This window comes from Elaeis guineensis, chromosome 3 (genome assembly GCF_000442705.2).
Source record: "Elaeis guineensis isolate ETL-2024a chromosome 3, EG11, whole genome shotgun sequence".
Taxonomy (NCBI): Eukaryota; Viridiplantae; Streptophyta; class Magnoliopsida; order Arecales; family Arecaceae; genus Elaeis; species Elaeis guineensis.
The window spans coordinates 120,936,803-120,953,664 of NC_025995.2; the positions used below are offsets into that span (position 1 = coordinate 120,936,803).

Genomic DNA, 16,862 nt, shown 5'->3' on the forward strand with positions numbered 1-16,862 from the left:
AAACCATTTGCGTGCTCAGGTAGTTTTGTTTCTTCTTTTTCTTCTCTTTGATCGTTTTCTTTCTATTTTTCTCATCCCGAAAACCAATCTTTCTTTAATCAAGAACCCAACCTTGGCCCTGATCCCCTCGGATCTGAATTCCGGGACGGGCACTTGGAGTTGGGAGCTGAGGGGCCAATTTAGGAACAGGGGGACCAATGCAGCTGTTGACTTGATTATGTTTCGTATCATGAATTCTTGGTTTTCAGTTCTCAAGAAAACTCGTGGAATTGGCTTTCTTTTTAAGGTTCAAGATCTTGATATGTTTGTAGTTCTTGATTTACATAGAAGAACGCTATCTCCGTTTAAGAAGTTCTTGATGCTGTTGTGTAAGCAAAAGTTCTTCATGCTCTTACTTTTGTTTTATTTATGGTTTAGAATTTCTATTGGTGCTATTCCGGGTCATGGGTTGAGTTGTTCTGTTGCTTATTTCTTGATTTAAAGTATGAAAATACGTGTTTATGTATGTGAAATTAATCTGACCTGAACATATTTCAAGAATCATTGCTTTGTAGAATTTCTCTGTCCTAATTGATATTATCTCTAATGTTCGTTTGTAGTTTAGATTAATGGATCTGGCATATCATGTTTATTAGAGAGCCCAAGGCACGCTTGGCAAGATTCATCGTAGTATCTGATGCATATATGGGAAGCAACGATGAAAGCATGGATTCGTTGAAATAAAACTACCCAGGATGGTATATAATTAGAAAGAAGAGTTTATGTTTCCCTTGTCTGATGCCGCATGGTGTATCTTTAGAACTCATATCAACAAGATTGTGCATATTTATCTTTTAGTGAGTGCCCATTGTTAATTTATTTTGGCTCCATATGCATGATACTATATATAAACTTGATCTCATTGGGATCCAACTTCCCACTTCATTCTGTCAAGTGCCTTGTGGTGTATCTTATATATGTAGGTATAATTCCATTGAGTTGCAACTCACTCTCTTATTGATTAATCCTCTAGTTCTTTATACTGCAGTATTTTAACCCAGAATGCAAGAAGGGGAACTCCTTTTCCCTTGGGGGATAAAACCAACACTAAACCAAGTTAGGTTCTTTTCTTATTACCATCCCAAGCAACAACTAGGTTTCGGAGCATGTGGTATGAAACTCAGATTCTGGGATTCATCAGGACTGGTAGGATGTAGGCAACATGTTGGCCTAATTACCACTATGATCAGACAGGCAAGATGTTGGCTTCACTAACCCATGCTCCCTCCCTCTGTTTTCGGTGCAGTGAATGTGCTACAAGAGCTTACAGTCTTAAGCTACAATGGTCTGCAACCCAAGCGCACAGACAGGCCATACAGGCTGATTTCTACCATTCTTCAACAGTAAAGCTTGCATGCAGCACATTTTGTTTGTACTATTGAAAGCCACAACACCTTGAAACAATGAAGGGGGATTTTATTTACTTGGCCACTTAGATGTGGAAATTTGAATAAGGTTCATTTAGATATTATGATTTGGAGAAGGAACTAATCTTTCGTAATGTTGATAGAGTTCAAAAATTGAGGAAACTAAAACAGCAAGACTGATTAGGAAGAATGTATGTCATGGAAAGGGGTATTGATATACAAAATATAAAGAAATTCAGTGGCATGAAAAGTTGCATATCATTTACACTTAAAAAGGATCAGGGGTTCTTTTAGTACAATAACTGATATGTGAATGGGACTTAACTTTATTAGGAAAATCGACGTGTTATGAAAGGTGGGTTTATAAATAAAGTTGATTTTGTAAAATTAGCAAATATGATGAGAACCTCTGTGGATGTAAAGTCATGGGTGGAACTTTTCTTTGATGACTGGTCTTCTCAATTCATTGCTTCAAATTGGCTTGAAGCCTTGAAAGGAATTTTGATGAGGTGACGAAGGTGCTGATGCATATCATTGATAGAGATAAAGCTCTAGCCTCTAGTCATGATGGCTTCAATTTTACATATTTTCAGAAGGAAGCTTTATCTTATTTCTCAAGAAGTAAGAAAAGTTTGTACAGGTACAAGGTGAACCGGTATGCACAAATTTAAATCAAAGGAGGAAAGAATGGGGAGTTACTGACCTGTTCTAGTTATTTCTGGCATCTAAAGTTTTCTTTTGTAGATTGGTTAGATACTTGATATTGCTGCTTGGGAAACTTTTTGATTCTTTTGCTGTTCTTCTTCCCATTCTCCCTCTTACTCTTGCAGTTTATGTCAATTTTCTCATACTCTTTATTTCCCTTTTTCCTTTTTCTCCATTGACATACATGTCAATCTTTTTCTTTAACAGCTGCTATGTGAACTGTCTAGATTGTCCTGGCATCACCTAGTCAGTTGCAGGTTCCCTCAGCCTTGATGACTTCTTGACTTGATGATTTTATTAAGGGATCATGCAAGATAGTATGAACTAGTATGCATCTACAATTATTTGCACTTTTTTTTTTATATGCGAAGGCAAGTATTTCATGATATTCTTGTTACGGTTGCAGATCATAGTAGTCACACTTTTCTTTTGGGGCATCAGTGATCAGTATCAATGGCTGCTGGAGAGGAGAACACTTCACTTTTCCTAATTTTCATCTTAGCCATGATTGCACTTCCTTTAGTGCCTTAGACAACACTGAAGTTATGTTGTGCTGCAACTAAGAAAACAAAGAAAACTCATTGCCAATACTCTGTATGTTCATGTTCAGGGAAGTACCGGAAATCCATATATAAGCAAGTAAGACTGATTCTGTAATCAGTGTAATGGCTTTCTTTTTTTATAGCTTAAACCCAGTAATTGTTCCACTTGTTACATCATGATATTTTTGAAAGCAACAAGTAACTAACTCTTTTACTTTTTAATTTTGTTCTTATCTTCTGGTTTACTTGCAGATCTCAAACTTTTCAACATGTAGTAATCTGACCATTTGGGTGCTCTGGGTTGTCATGGTGTTTTTGATTTGCTCCGTCAAACTTATAAGCCAAGAGGTATTTCAGATTTATTATTTAGTTGGTGTTCCTTTTTTTATTTATTTAATTATCATATTGTCTGTATATTTCTTTGCAACCTTACATCCCTTTTCTTGGAAAGCATATATAAAATTTACACTTCTTTGCCACAGTACTACCAAACACCCTGTGTTGGTAATAAGTATCAGAGTTTGTAGATGCTCTTATTGTATGAAACATGTATTTTCTGACAGTTATGCTTTTATCAACCTTTAACGCTGCACAGTGTGCACAAAGTCATGGAAACTGTTAGCAATACTTGACGACATACTATTAGATAGTCTGCCTAAAGAATGCTAACTTTTATTTTTCATTTATTTTGATTGAAAAGGAGAAATTCTTACAAATAAGAAAAGAAATGAATTTAATTTAGTTAGGTTTAATAGAAAATCATTTGCAATTATCTGATCACATGGGAGTGTGCAAACTAACAGGAAGCCAAATTTGATAAGTCTTCTGTTATCTCTTATGAGTTCCATGGGTGTTTCATATTTTTGCCTGTTTGGGAACTTTTTGTGGTCCATTTTCCTTTCTTTTTTTCTGCTTGCATATCATTTTTTATGCTTAGCATCCAAATGGCAATATAATCTGAAGCAAGGGCAATATAGTTTTGGCGGCTGTTTTTGAAATGGAAAGTAAGCAGAAAGAGTATTCATCAAGCACACCAGTTGATGAACTAGAGTTGCACTAGCCACCAGAAGGGAGGGCTTTTGTGTATAAAGATAAAGAAGAGCAAGGCATTAAGGCCACATCTAGATAAACAATATACCTAATTTAACATGTGATAGTTATTTCTAAGAATTATAAACATATACAGAACTCCACTAATTATCCTGGAATTAAATTCATGAATCATTACATAATGGAGAGACTGGTCTTCAAACAAACTGAGCAGGAGTTTTGAACTGTTGGGCTTGGCTTGATTTTATAAAGAGGGTGCTTGGCTAGTGTTACCTGGAGAAAATTTCTGTTCCTTGATGTGTCTGACACTTGGCAACTGGGAATGCTTAGGGAGACCCCTCGACACTGCAAATCGTCAAGTCAATGTGTCATGACAATTACATGTATACACTGATTCAGAGAAGTTCTCAAACTCCAATAAAATATTTAGTAAAGGGTCTATTAATTTTATAAAATTTTAGAGCAACTAGTCCAACTATTGTTCATTGCGTGCATACATCTATTATTCTAATATATAACGCCAACTCTCTTGGCATACCTATTGGTGGGGCATGTCTGAACATCCATGTTTTCTTTATCTGTATTTCCATTCCCCATCTTGAATCCCCATGTCTCCATATTTTTAAGACCACATGCTTGGGGTAGCTCAATTGGTTAACATGTGGCATATTAACCATAACATAGAATATGCGAGCCCTTCATCTTGCATTTAGGATTTCACTTTTTTCTTTCTTCCTTTTTTTTTTTGTGAAAAAAAAATCTGCATTGCATGTGCCATACTCTAGTCTATATGTCTGTATGTATGTTCCCATGCTGTGTTTCTTAAATCAGGTTGAATTCTTCTTGCACTTAAACATTGGACACCTCTACCACATGTCTGAATAACATTTTTTTTTTCTAGCTTAGCTCAAGCTCAGACCAAGCTTAGCAAATTTCTATTCAGGCTCAGGTCTTGTGCCACTTGGATGAACCAAGATATCAAGCCTGTGATTATTTCTATGAACCAGCAACTATTGAAGTTTCATTGGTCTTTGGCAGAGCTTGAAAACAAAGAGTACATCTCTCAAGAGTGGGTGATAAGACAAAGAGCCTAAGAACCAATTGACATAATGCTAGATTAGTGAATTTTTATGGTTGTTGTCATGGTTAGACCAGGTTCTACCATTTATCTTGTGGGATATCATCTGCTCTAACTCAAATTGTGATGGAATTTAATGTAGGATAATTGTATATTAGGAACCTATTTATGATTCACCATCCTTTTGATGCTTTTAACTTGGTGTATATTAGTTTTATTATTTTTTAAATTAAAAGTACAGACTGTAATATAGAAGTTGGGTTATATTAGGTACTTCTTGTAACTTTGTTACAACAGCAAAGTTATCAGAATTTTCCTGAGTAGTGTGGTTTCTTTTCTATGTTTTTTCTTCCTGCCTTAACACATATTGGTGCAGTGGTGCTTCTTTCTGCACACTGAAGGCTCATTATCTATATATCTGTTCATACAATAGTTTTTATTGGGTTACTAGAAAAACAGTTACAGAAGAAATATAAGGTTTTTAAAATTTACATGGTTTCTGTTGCCTCCAGTATCTCTTAAGATGGCTGACTTGGTTATTGACAGATCCAAGAACATTCAGGAAAAAAAAGAAGCTTCTAGTTCTTAGTTCAATAATCTTTCCCCAATAATTTCAGCAGGGGGCATGGACGCCTAATTGCTCTATCAATTTAACATTAAATACTATGTACAAGGAGATCTAGATTTTTTCAGAAAATAATAACAGAAGATTTTAGTAGCCATTTCAACTTGTCATAAGACATCTAGCTTTTTATGAGGCGGGGAGGGTGAAGACATGATAACAGATAGGCATAAAAGAAAGATTTAACAAAAATAGCATGCGAAGTAGTCACTAATCTGTGGTCTCCTAGATAAGGCTGCTTGTAATTGATGAACATGTATATCTTTCTTGATTCTCATGCTTGGTGATTTGTATGCACTAGCTTTTTGTTAGAATTTATAATGTCTGTTATTAGATGAGCTTCTGTTCAAGTGAATGAAAATTTTACTTGGACACATTTTTTTGAACATATCTGATCTTTTGTCTGATTTTTTTTTTTGAGAAAAATCTTTTGTTCTGGTATTAGAAAATAGAAACAGCTTACAGTAGACATTATGCCAGCACTGTTTTTATATATACCTACATTGAGTGACCAAGTTATTTTCTCGGCCTTCACCTTCACTGAGTGCTGTATTCTTGTGCCATATCTCAGAGTTAGCCATTTGAGCCATTTAGTATTCTTGGATTAGAGCCAGGAGCTTCGGAGTCAGATATAAAGAAGGCATATCAAAGACATTCTATTTTACACCACCCTATTAAGAATCCTGATCCAGGTTGAAGGAGTCATAGTTTTCTTCCAAATCTCATACCATAACTTGAGCTTCAACAAGAATATTTGTTCCTATTTCTAGTTTGATTTACACTACAGTCTGCTGTTTCAGAGGCTGACAAATACTTTGTAGAGTCTATATCCACGGTGTATTAGGCTCTAATTGATCTTATACCTCGTGAGAATTATGAAAAATATGGTCATCCGGGTGGCTGGCAGATAGTATAAAACTTTTGTTCCTTTTATGGGGGTGTATATGTATATAATGTGTGTGACTACTCAAAGTACCTATACTTCCTGATATATTTTCTGAAACTTGATCAGTATTGGACAAAATGCTTAAATTACTAATACCTTGATGGGACTGTAATCAGGGATTTCAAATGGGGATTGCTTTACCTCAGTCTTGCTGAATATATAGGCGGAGCATCTGGTGCAATACCTCTGCTTGGAATTGTTGGAGTTTATATATATATATATATATATATATATATATATATATATATTAGAAGTTGCATTATCATTTTGATTAATTTTTTTTTAAGAAAAAAACTTCCCAGTGCGATATATGCCACATGTTTATTAGCTATTAAGTAGTAAATGTTATATTTTTGTTTGCTAGAAATGCTTTGCCTTAAATTTTGATCTCATTTTGTTATACTCTTGAATCTTGATGATGCAGCAGCAGCAAGAAAATATTAATTTTTTAGTAAAAAGACTACATAAACATTTGGACCTTTCCAAGGTTGAGTTAGAAATAAAAGAAATTTCTCATTTGCAATATTTTGGCCCCAGTTTGGAGTTAAAAGTACATGAATTTAGGCCTCTTCGAGTGATTAGAGCATAATCAAGTCCTTATCAAGGAAAAACCTGTTAAAGAGACTGCTCATGAAGACATTGACATCATGCACAAGGATGTTGGGTTCCATAGAAGGCACCAAGAAGGTGGCAGATAAGTGCAGAGGATTTAGAAAGCCAAGGAGATTTCCTCAACACTTGCTCAAGATCTCATGTTGAAGAGGCTTTTGTATGGTTCTATTGGGTTTATGGCAAACATTGTGTTGATAAAAGGAATCCTCAGTCTATGTTCCCAATAAGTTACTAGGGTTTCATATTTTTTTGGGGACTGCAAAAACAAAAAAAAAAAAAGAAATTTCTGATTTCTTTAATTATGGATTTAAATATGAGAAAGCGAACTACATAAATTGAAGGATAAACCTGACAAACCTCAGATCAGTTTTGTCTAACGAAATTGTGTCTTTGACTTTTCAAATTGGGATACATTCTCACCATCCGTTAGGTTGGCCTCTCTCATCAATATTATTCTTTAGCAAAAATGAGAGAATACACATCCTCATTATGGCCATAAAATTTTGTTTAGTACATCCAGAAGGCCCCCTTTATAGCCAAAAATATATCTAAATTGCCAAGCCTATGGCGTACCCTCAACATCAGCAATAAAGCGCCCACCCGACCTAATATAAGTCACCTATTATTAAGGTTTTAAATCTTTCCTACATTGGCCTGCACTGGTTGATACATACCACACGAGCTAGGACTTATACAGAGCATGGTTTTGCTTGAGTTGACATTATACCTACTACCCAAGCTTGCACATTTGACTAAACATTCATAATGCTCTTGCCATCTTGATGATCAAGAGTACTCTTCCACAATGATCACATTTGTCATGTACTTACAGCTTTCAATTTTTCCTCCATTCTAGGTGAAGTCATTCTAACTGTGACAAGTTAATATTGTGGCCAAATTTCTTTTTTAGTTTCCAGTGTTTTGTAATGTTATTATATGCACTCTTGTTCTTGCAATTTGTTACAAGCCTCTCGTTTTTTTTTTCCCTCCCATTTGTTAAGGCATATCTTAGTAAAGTGTTCTTTTTGCTTCCTTTACATGCGGTGTAGTTTCTGCCCTGTTTTCTTGGATTCTTAAACCCAGCACACTTTGGTTACCTTTATTTATTTCCTGAAACATTGGACATTGCTTTGTTTTAAGGGTGTTATGGAACATGAGATGGAGGTTGAGAAATGACAAACCTTACACAATCTTCCTCTATAAAGTGCTACCTTCTTAAGGTTTCTTGTTGTATTCATGATTATTAATGACTCAAAATTTAAGAAAAACAATTATGCGTACAAGTATATGCAATCTTAGATAATTTGCTGGAAGGAATTGCTTTGCAGTTTTTACCTTAGTTTCTTGTCATGTAGGAATGTCCGGTAGCCAATCCTTTACATCTGTCCCTTATCAATATCCTGCGAAAGACATGTTGATCCCTTTATTTTGTCCTTGCTAACTTCACAAACTTTCTTTCTTTCAAGCATATGATGCCAGTCGGTGGAAGATTCTTATGCATAACCCAATCAGGTAGCTAATAGGACTCAACTTTTCCCCAAAATTAGGTTGAACCTTTTAGAGAAACTTCCAGTCATATGTTTTAAATTTTTTTAGAGCCTTGGTGGTGGTTCAATCAATTGTCCTACCATTTGTTTCTTCTTTACATTGAACATAATGAATAGAGATTTGGTTGACACCCATCTTTTTTTTCTTTTTTTTTTTTGGACAGCACTTAATTAGATATGCTCCCATTTTCTGTGTTCTTTAGAAAATGTGAAAATTGGCAATTGCAGTTTGCTTGAGATAACGTATGTTGACCTTATATCCTAAAGCATTTTTTACATGTGAACAAGATCTAGAACTTGTTTTTAATTGTAAGAATCAAATCATTTGGGAATGATTTCAGTTTGATTGCAAACTAATGCATGGAATCCTCAACTGTATTCTCCAAATTATAGTTTTAGATTTTTTTCTAGAAAGAACAAAATTTTTTTTTTCTGATTTGTCTCTAATTGTTCAAATCAAAGTTTGCCATATCGGTACCGGACCCTATATCGGTGAAATCCCACTATAGTGTCGGTACATAGTACGGTATGGTACATCCATGTCGATATGGGGCAGTTCGGCATATCGGTACAGCATCAGTATGGTATAGTATGCTCCGTACTGCCCAGTATAGGATGGTACAGCGAACCATGGTTCAAATTCTAGCATTAATTTATTGTGACCACTAATATAAGCTATGTGAAAAAGTTAGGGACCTTGCCAAAATTTGGAGCAGAGATACATCTTGCCAATATTCTAACTGAAATCCATGATTGAGGTTTGCTATTGGCTGAGAGTTTGATGTCCCACTAGTAATGTTCTTCAATAAGTAGAACAGTTATTATTTCAAAAAGAAGCTACAAATTGTTTACTACGTTACTAAGGAAGTTTATCCAAAAAATAAATCCTAGAGCAATAAAACCTCATAATAGTTGCCCCAACTTACCTTTTTAGGAATCCAAGACTCATGTAACTCTTCTTTTCAAGATACTCGAGTCTCAAAATAAATGGAAGCTAGTGGATTGAAATTACTTGATAAAGAGTATATTAGTAATGTAATTTGGTTTTCTAGGGCCTTTTACTTGCCTGTTAGTTAGGGTTTGATTTTGAGCTGACTACAAAATCTTCATATCCACTTGTCTGATGGATAAATTAGTATATTTCAAATTATATTAAAGTCCTGCTTTTTTAACTTTTGTTACATCAATCTTGTAATCGAAGGACAATACATTTTCTTTCCAACTTTTTTTGATATTGGATCTTGCCTCCATCTCATTAGGACCTCATGTCTCACATTATGTATTAACACTCTTGAAAGCTACATCAGAAGTTTTCCCATTTTTAGCTGACCAAACCTTAATGTGTACAGCAAAGTTATGGATGTCTTCATTAAGGCTGCAGAATACATGGAAATGCCAGTTCGTAGAAGCAATGATGAACCCCTCCAGAAACTTTTTGTGGCAGTTAGAAGTGAGTTGAATCTGGATTTGAAGAACATCAGGACAGAAGAGGCAAAGTTTTGGAGGCAACATCCTTCTCTAGTTAAGGTTATTTTTCTGCTAACTTGTTTTATTACGTGTTATATACTTTGCATCAAGTCCCATCATCATTGGCTCACATTGTGTTAATTTTGTGAATTACAGATGGAATTGTTGATTCAAGCTCATTTAACTCGTGAATCAGCTGCTTGATCTTCATCTCTGCAGAATGATTTTAAATGCATGCTTGAACTTGCACCTCTCCTTCCTGAAGAATTAATGAAGGTCTCCTTAAATCTTTCCTTCCCTCTTTTGAGTTTTAACATGGAAATCTCTTCCACCACTCCATTGTTGGAATTAATGGCTATTCTTATGAGGATGTTAAAGATGTCAAACTGCATTTTTTACTGCAAGAACAGCATGTTATATTGTTATTTAGTATAATTTTGTTTTGCATTAAGAGAAAAGCTTTGGTGGAAATTGAATATTTTTTTTTAAATGTTCGGCAAATTGAAAGTTTTTTTGAAACATTTCCAGAACTCCTCTAATAGTCTTACTTTTTTTTTTGTAAGCACAAAAGTCTAATAATATGTGTCTAGCTCTGTTGGAAATTACATATTTGTTTTAAATATTCGGCAAATTGAAAGTTTTTTTGAAACATCTCCAGAGCTCCTCTAATAGACTTGCTATTTTTTTGTAATCACAGAAATGGATAAGGGCTAAGCACGGATTGGGTTCGGTCGGATTGAGAAAAATTTCATCCGATCGAATCCAAGCAGGTTGAAGAAAATTCAATCCGCTGCTGACCGTTTATCATGTATAAACCGTTTGAAACCGAAGTGAATGGTTTGTAGCGGGTTCGGATGGGTTGTGTCGGTTTGGACTTCAATGTTGACCCAATATTGATTTTAAATCCAATGTTGGCTCACTTAAGCTTATTTGCTTTTTTTTTCAATTTAATGCAAAAAATATCTAAACCTTATAAGTTATAAATTTTGGATTTATTTTTAAACCTGTATAAAACAAAATAAAAAAATGAAAGATTTACTCATCTGAAAACAACATCTAAAAGCTTTCATTTTAGAATTATTTCAAATTAACGTGCTTTCATCAACAATTCAACATTAATATTCTCATGAATCCAAATAGGTGATGTGGTGTTTTTTAGAATGAAGTATTGAAGCTTAAACGATGTCGTCCCAAAATGAAAGTGAGTGTGTGAAATACTACATCGGTTTGGTTCGGTTTCATACGGTTTAAAAGTGTAGGAATCGAATCTGACCGTAAATAATCGATTTTTTACAAATCCCAACTCAATTCCACTCGATTTATCTTTCAACCGACCAAAACTGATGTTTATTGGGTCGGATTAGGTGGGTTTCTTCAGATTTCAGTTATTTGCTAGTGTAGGAATCGAACCTGACCGTAAATAATCAATTTTTTACAAACTCCAACCCAATTCCACTCGATTTATGTCTTTCAACCGATCAAAACTGATGTTTATTGGGTCGGATCGGGTGGGTTTCTTCGGGTTTCGGTTATTTGCTCAGTCCTAGGCTAAACTAAGGTGTTTTGGTGGTGGAAGGAGAATCTGGCAAGGATGATGGGAGCAATGGAGGAGAGAGGATATGAGGGGGTGAAAGGAGAGGAAATGAGGCAATATTGGTTGCTACACTCCTTTGCCTCCGTCAGACTAAATATTGGCATTGCAAACATGGTTCTCGACTTTGATGGAAGTATAGATCATCTTGGCGATGCTATCGCTGTGGATGGACAAGAGGGTGGTGAGGCGGATGCTGCCAATGTTGTGGAGAATGATGTTGAGGGCCATGTAGATTTAGGGGTACTTATGGTGGAGCTTCTCGGGGGTGATGCCATTCAAGTGGCTACAATGATGTTGATGGCCTAGTTTAGGGTGTTGATGCACTCAAAGATGTTAGGCGGCCACATTTAGAATCGCAGTCGACAGTGGTGATGCCAGAGATCTAGATGGTGTTGATGAGGTAGTAGACGACACAATACTTGCTTTGACGAGGGGATCATTCTCAAGGGCAAAGTCGAGGTTATCAAGGGTGGGGTGGGGTGGGGTGCAAGGAGTGCTGTTGCTTGTGGGGGATGGTGGTGGAGGCCGTGGCGGCAAAGGTGAGGTGGGTCTATCGAAAGCCCATGAGGGCAACGAGGGCGCGGGCTGGGGGGAACCGCTTGCATGTCTAAGGAGGATGTCGGGGCTGTTGATGGATCAGAGTGAGAGGGTGAGGCACACTATTGCTGACACAACTAGGTTTGGGCCCCACTCGGCTTGTGGATGCCATGGCAGACTTCCTGGACCACCATCAAGGCATGGAGAGTGATGGGGTAGAGGGGATAGAAAAGAGATTATGTACTTGTGGGGGGATTTAGAAGCACTATAGGAAAATCTTCCCAAAAAATAAGGATGCCAAATTCCAACAAAAGGTGATTTAAGGCATCTTAATTTTGTAGGGATTATTGGTTTTTTGATTTTCTTATTAGGAAAATTTCTCACCTACCAGAAACTTTTTTCTTTCCCAACTTACTAGCTCTTTCATCATCGATCCAATTTGAGTAAATCCAACGGATAGCATATCCAAACATCCAAATAAGGCCTACATATCATCCTAATGAGGGCACATCTGTTAACGGATACCCCTACTATGCTCATAGATGTTTCTTTAATGACCCAAGATCTCATTAAAAAAAGACTAGCTAGAAGCAATTGTTTGGGGTACTTGGCCTTTTTAAGATACCTAAGATCTCTCCAACAAACAACCAATTAAGACTAAATATATGCTTGCACAAGTTCTCACTCCCTCGGTTTATGCTTTGGTTTCCTTGACAGGAAATGGTCCAAACAAAGATAAAACATCATGATTTGCTCATAAATAGCCTCCGAAAGGTTCCATGATATGATATCCTAGCCATTCATTAATACATGGGCCATGGGCTAGGTCTGCTTTGATATCATTTATAACAACCTAAGATCTTGCCAAACTTCTAACCAGATCTTTGTCGCTGCTTAAGAGCCCATGATCTCTCTAGTACACAACCATTGTGGGACTAAACACATGCTCCCATAGGTTGTCACAATTTCTCTTGTTTATATTAACCAAGACTCAAATGAAAGGTGCACCAATGTAATCCAGCTCAATGTCCTAATGTAATCAATGTAATCCTCCTTTGTTTATATAGGTTACAGACTAGTCATGTCCCTTTTCCTAATATCATGTTCCTTTGTGTCAAAAAATTTTAAATTCATATTCACATTTTGCCCTGCCAAATTACAATTTTATGCATACTATCTTTTCACTGCACTTTGATTCAATTTTTTTGCATGCAGGTAGCTGTACTACCATGCAATCCTAAGGGACATGGATGGCTCAGGCCTGCAATTGGTGTGGTTGAACTTTCTCAGAGTATTATCCAGGTGCTTTGTCAATTTCCTTTGAACTTCCCCATTTTCTTTGCATGATAGAAAATCTTGAATTGCATATTTGTGAAGCTCCTCTGATGGTAGCTGCAAACAGTTAATCTGAGTTGTTTGATAGCATACTTTTTCTTTCTAATTTGGCCTATATTCCTAATTCTTTACCATATATTGAATTTTTTTTTAAATAGATCTAATAGTTCTATTTTTTCCTTTTACTTTTCAATATTTATTCACGCTATATATGTGATGTTATTGAGCATGTTTTTATATTTTCACTAACAAGAGCTAGAGCAAGCAATCTGGCTGATCTTTGGAGATGTGCAGAAATATCTCAAATAGATTAATTAGAGTTTCTTGCTTATGGTTTGCATTAATAGAAAGCTGTTAATTTCAAATCTTTATAGTTTTCAACTATCATGGTTGAATCTGTAATTGAGCATATTTATGGATGTAGCCGTCCTTGCAAAAACATGTATGGTGGGTCAGATTACATAGTCACATTTTTTTATGGTGATATGTACCAAAAAGGAAAAAAAAAAAACTTGATATTTTGTACTGCTTATGGGAAGTTGAAAACTTACTCATTAACCTTCTTCAGAAGCACATTTTAAGTCCTTCAAGAATTTGTGGGGAGCACTTTCAATTTTTTATATTCTGTTCATCTGATTGGTAGGTTTGGCATAGATGAACCTTATCTTTTCATTTGGGAGCACTTCAGTTTACTAAATAATAGTTGAAAAATGCAAGAGATTCTTGATATAGTTCTAATGAAGAGTACAATAATGCAGTTTTTATGTTGTTGTCTGAATTGATTGTTCTTGTTTTTACCTTTTTTCACTTACAGGATAGTTCATATTGTCATGCTGTTTATTTCTTGTTTATATTACTGCTTACCATTTAGACGGGTCTGAGCTGGACAATCAAGTACTTTTCTTCATCTCTCTGTTTAATCCAAATTTTGGCCTTATTCCATGAAGCGATTTAAAAGTTGTCCAAATAATAAATTATCTGACACCCGGATCTGTAGCACTGATGTCATTAACCTCCTAAATGAACACAATCCAAAGTTGAACGTAATATGTACAGAAATGATTTTTCCCCCTTTTATGTCTATTAGAGTCATAGAGATGCAGTGCTGAATTTTATATGTTTCTTAAATATTGTTAATTGCTTTGAGAGATACACTTTTAGCTTTGCTTTTTATATTCTTTAGTTTCTGCTTCTTAACCTATTATTCTGGTTGCTTTCATGCGTTAATACATTTTTTCAATCTTTCTGACCCATGTGCGAATCATTTTGATGGTTTGAACTCATATTTAGAGATGCTATTAATTTTTTGAGACTTGTACATGACAACATTGTGATGTTTAACTGTTTATGTGGTTTATCCATAATCTGCATCGTGTAAGTTAAGCAACATTGAAAACTCTCTACCAGTCACTAATCATTGTCGTTAGGTAGAAAAAAACTAATTGTTTGCAATGTTGCATCCTTTTCCTTTTTGTTGGCAAGCCTGAACTTTGCACCTCTTTACCGGTTCCTCTCTCTCCCTCTCTCCCTCTTCTTGGCTTCTGACTTCAGGATATTACCAGCTTTTAATATATTTTGAAAATAAACCCTTTTTAGTACAAAGCCAACTCCACATAAACATGGAGGGACTAGAGACTTGTACCTCTGGTACATGTAGCGAGAAGCTTGAGCTATGTTTGGAATCGAGATTATGATATGGAAGTAACGGAAGGGATGATGAGACCGCTATTGACATTCAATATGGTTAAGACTGAAGACTTTAGAGTTTGTTATTCTAGTAGTTTGTGATTGTTACTTCCAAAATATAAGTTGCATATAGCCTTTCATTCCCTTTGATTTCTTCAGGTTAATGGTGTTAATTTTTTGCTAAATACATGCCCCAAAAACTTAGAAATTTTTGTAAGTAACAGTTGCATCTTTATATTCTACGTACCGTAGACTGTTCCTCTCAGTGCAAGAAAAAGCAGGTGGAGGAAACCCGGCGGGCATTGCGCCCTTTTTGCAGCTTCCACATTTCAGTGAGGGGATTATTTAAAAAATTGCTCGGAAGGTACTTAAGATATAGCCATTGTTCTTTGTCTTCTTTTCTTATCTACAGATATGAGGCCAATGTTTCAATTGCATTTATGTGAAAGTTCTGGGAAAAGAAGCTCTTTCATGGTAGATAGTTTGAAATCTCTCTTAGAATCTGTTTTTTTGAGGGTAAAAGATTTATCAAAAATTTATATTTTTCTGAACAAATATTTTTTAGATAATATTTAAAAAAAATAATTTTTTCTATCTTTTTTTATGTATTGAAAAATGGTTTAGAAATATATTATTCATATTCTTTTTCATTACTAGTTCTTAGATTTTGCATTACTAGTTCTTGAATAAGTTGTTAAAATTTATCCATATTTCTCATAATATCTTTTATTATATAAATATTATTATATTATATAATATGATATATTATAATATCATATATTATATTATATTATAATAATATTATATAGTATAATATATTATATTATTATTATAGTATTATATAAATATTATTATATATAATAAGATAATATATTATTATTATTATATTATAATATATTATAATATGATATTATTGTATATTATTATATTATTATTATAATATAATATATTATCATATTATTATAGTATTATACTATATTATTATAATATACTATAATAATTTAGAATATTATATTATAATATATTATGTTATATTATAATAATTTATTATAGTATTATAATATAATATTCTATCTTAGATTATAATAATATATTATATAAATATTATTATATATTATATCGTAATATGATATATTTTATTATGATATACTATATGATAATATATTATTATATTATATTATATTATATTATTATTATTATTATAAGGTCAAGGGCATATCAGGAATAAATTCAAAAGATTTATTTTTTCAATTGATGAGAAAATGATTTAGCCACTTCTTAAGTGAATAAAATTTTTTTCATTTAATAGATAAATGCTAGTCATGGAAAAATAACTTATCTATCTTGAAAAATGTGAGAAACTACAAAAGAACAAGCCCTTAAAGAACACTAAAAATTTCACTGCTACTATGATGTAGGGGTGGGTAATAACAAGAGGAACTGTATTTAAACATTGTATCATGTCATAATGCTATTATAATATTAGCATCATATAATTTTACTATAGTATTTATTATATAATATAATATACAATATATTATCTAGTACTATCATGATGTTGTTATATTATATATAATAATAGGGATTGGGTAAAATTTTACTTTTCTCATCCACTAATTCTCAAATTAACACTCAAACACTTAAAAGTGATCATTAAATGCATTAATGGCTCTAAGGCAAAATAAGCTTTAAATTTAAACTCGCTAATTCAGGTGTCACTTTCCCCTATGGAAAA

General features: G+C 34.3%; 1 pseudogene; it reads left to right on the plus strand.

Moving 5' to 3' along the window:
* The window catches only part of LOC105041456 (dnaJ protein ERDJ2-like), a 15,920-nt pseudogene extending 397 nt beyond the window's left edge, over window positions 1-15,523 (plus strand).
* The last annotated feature ends 1,339 nt before the right edge of the window (window positions 15,524-16,862 follow it).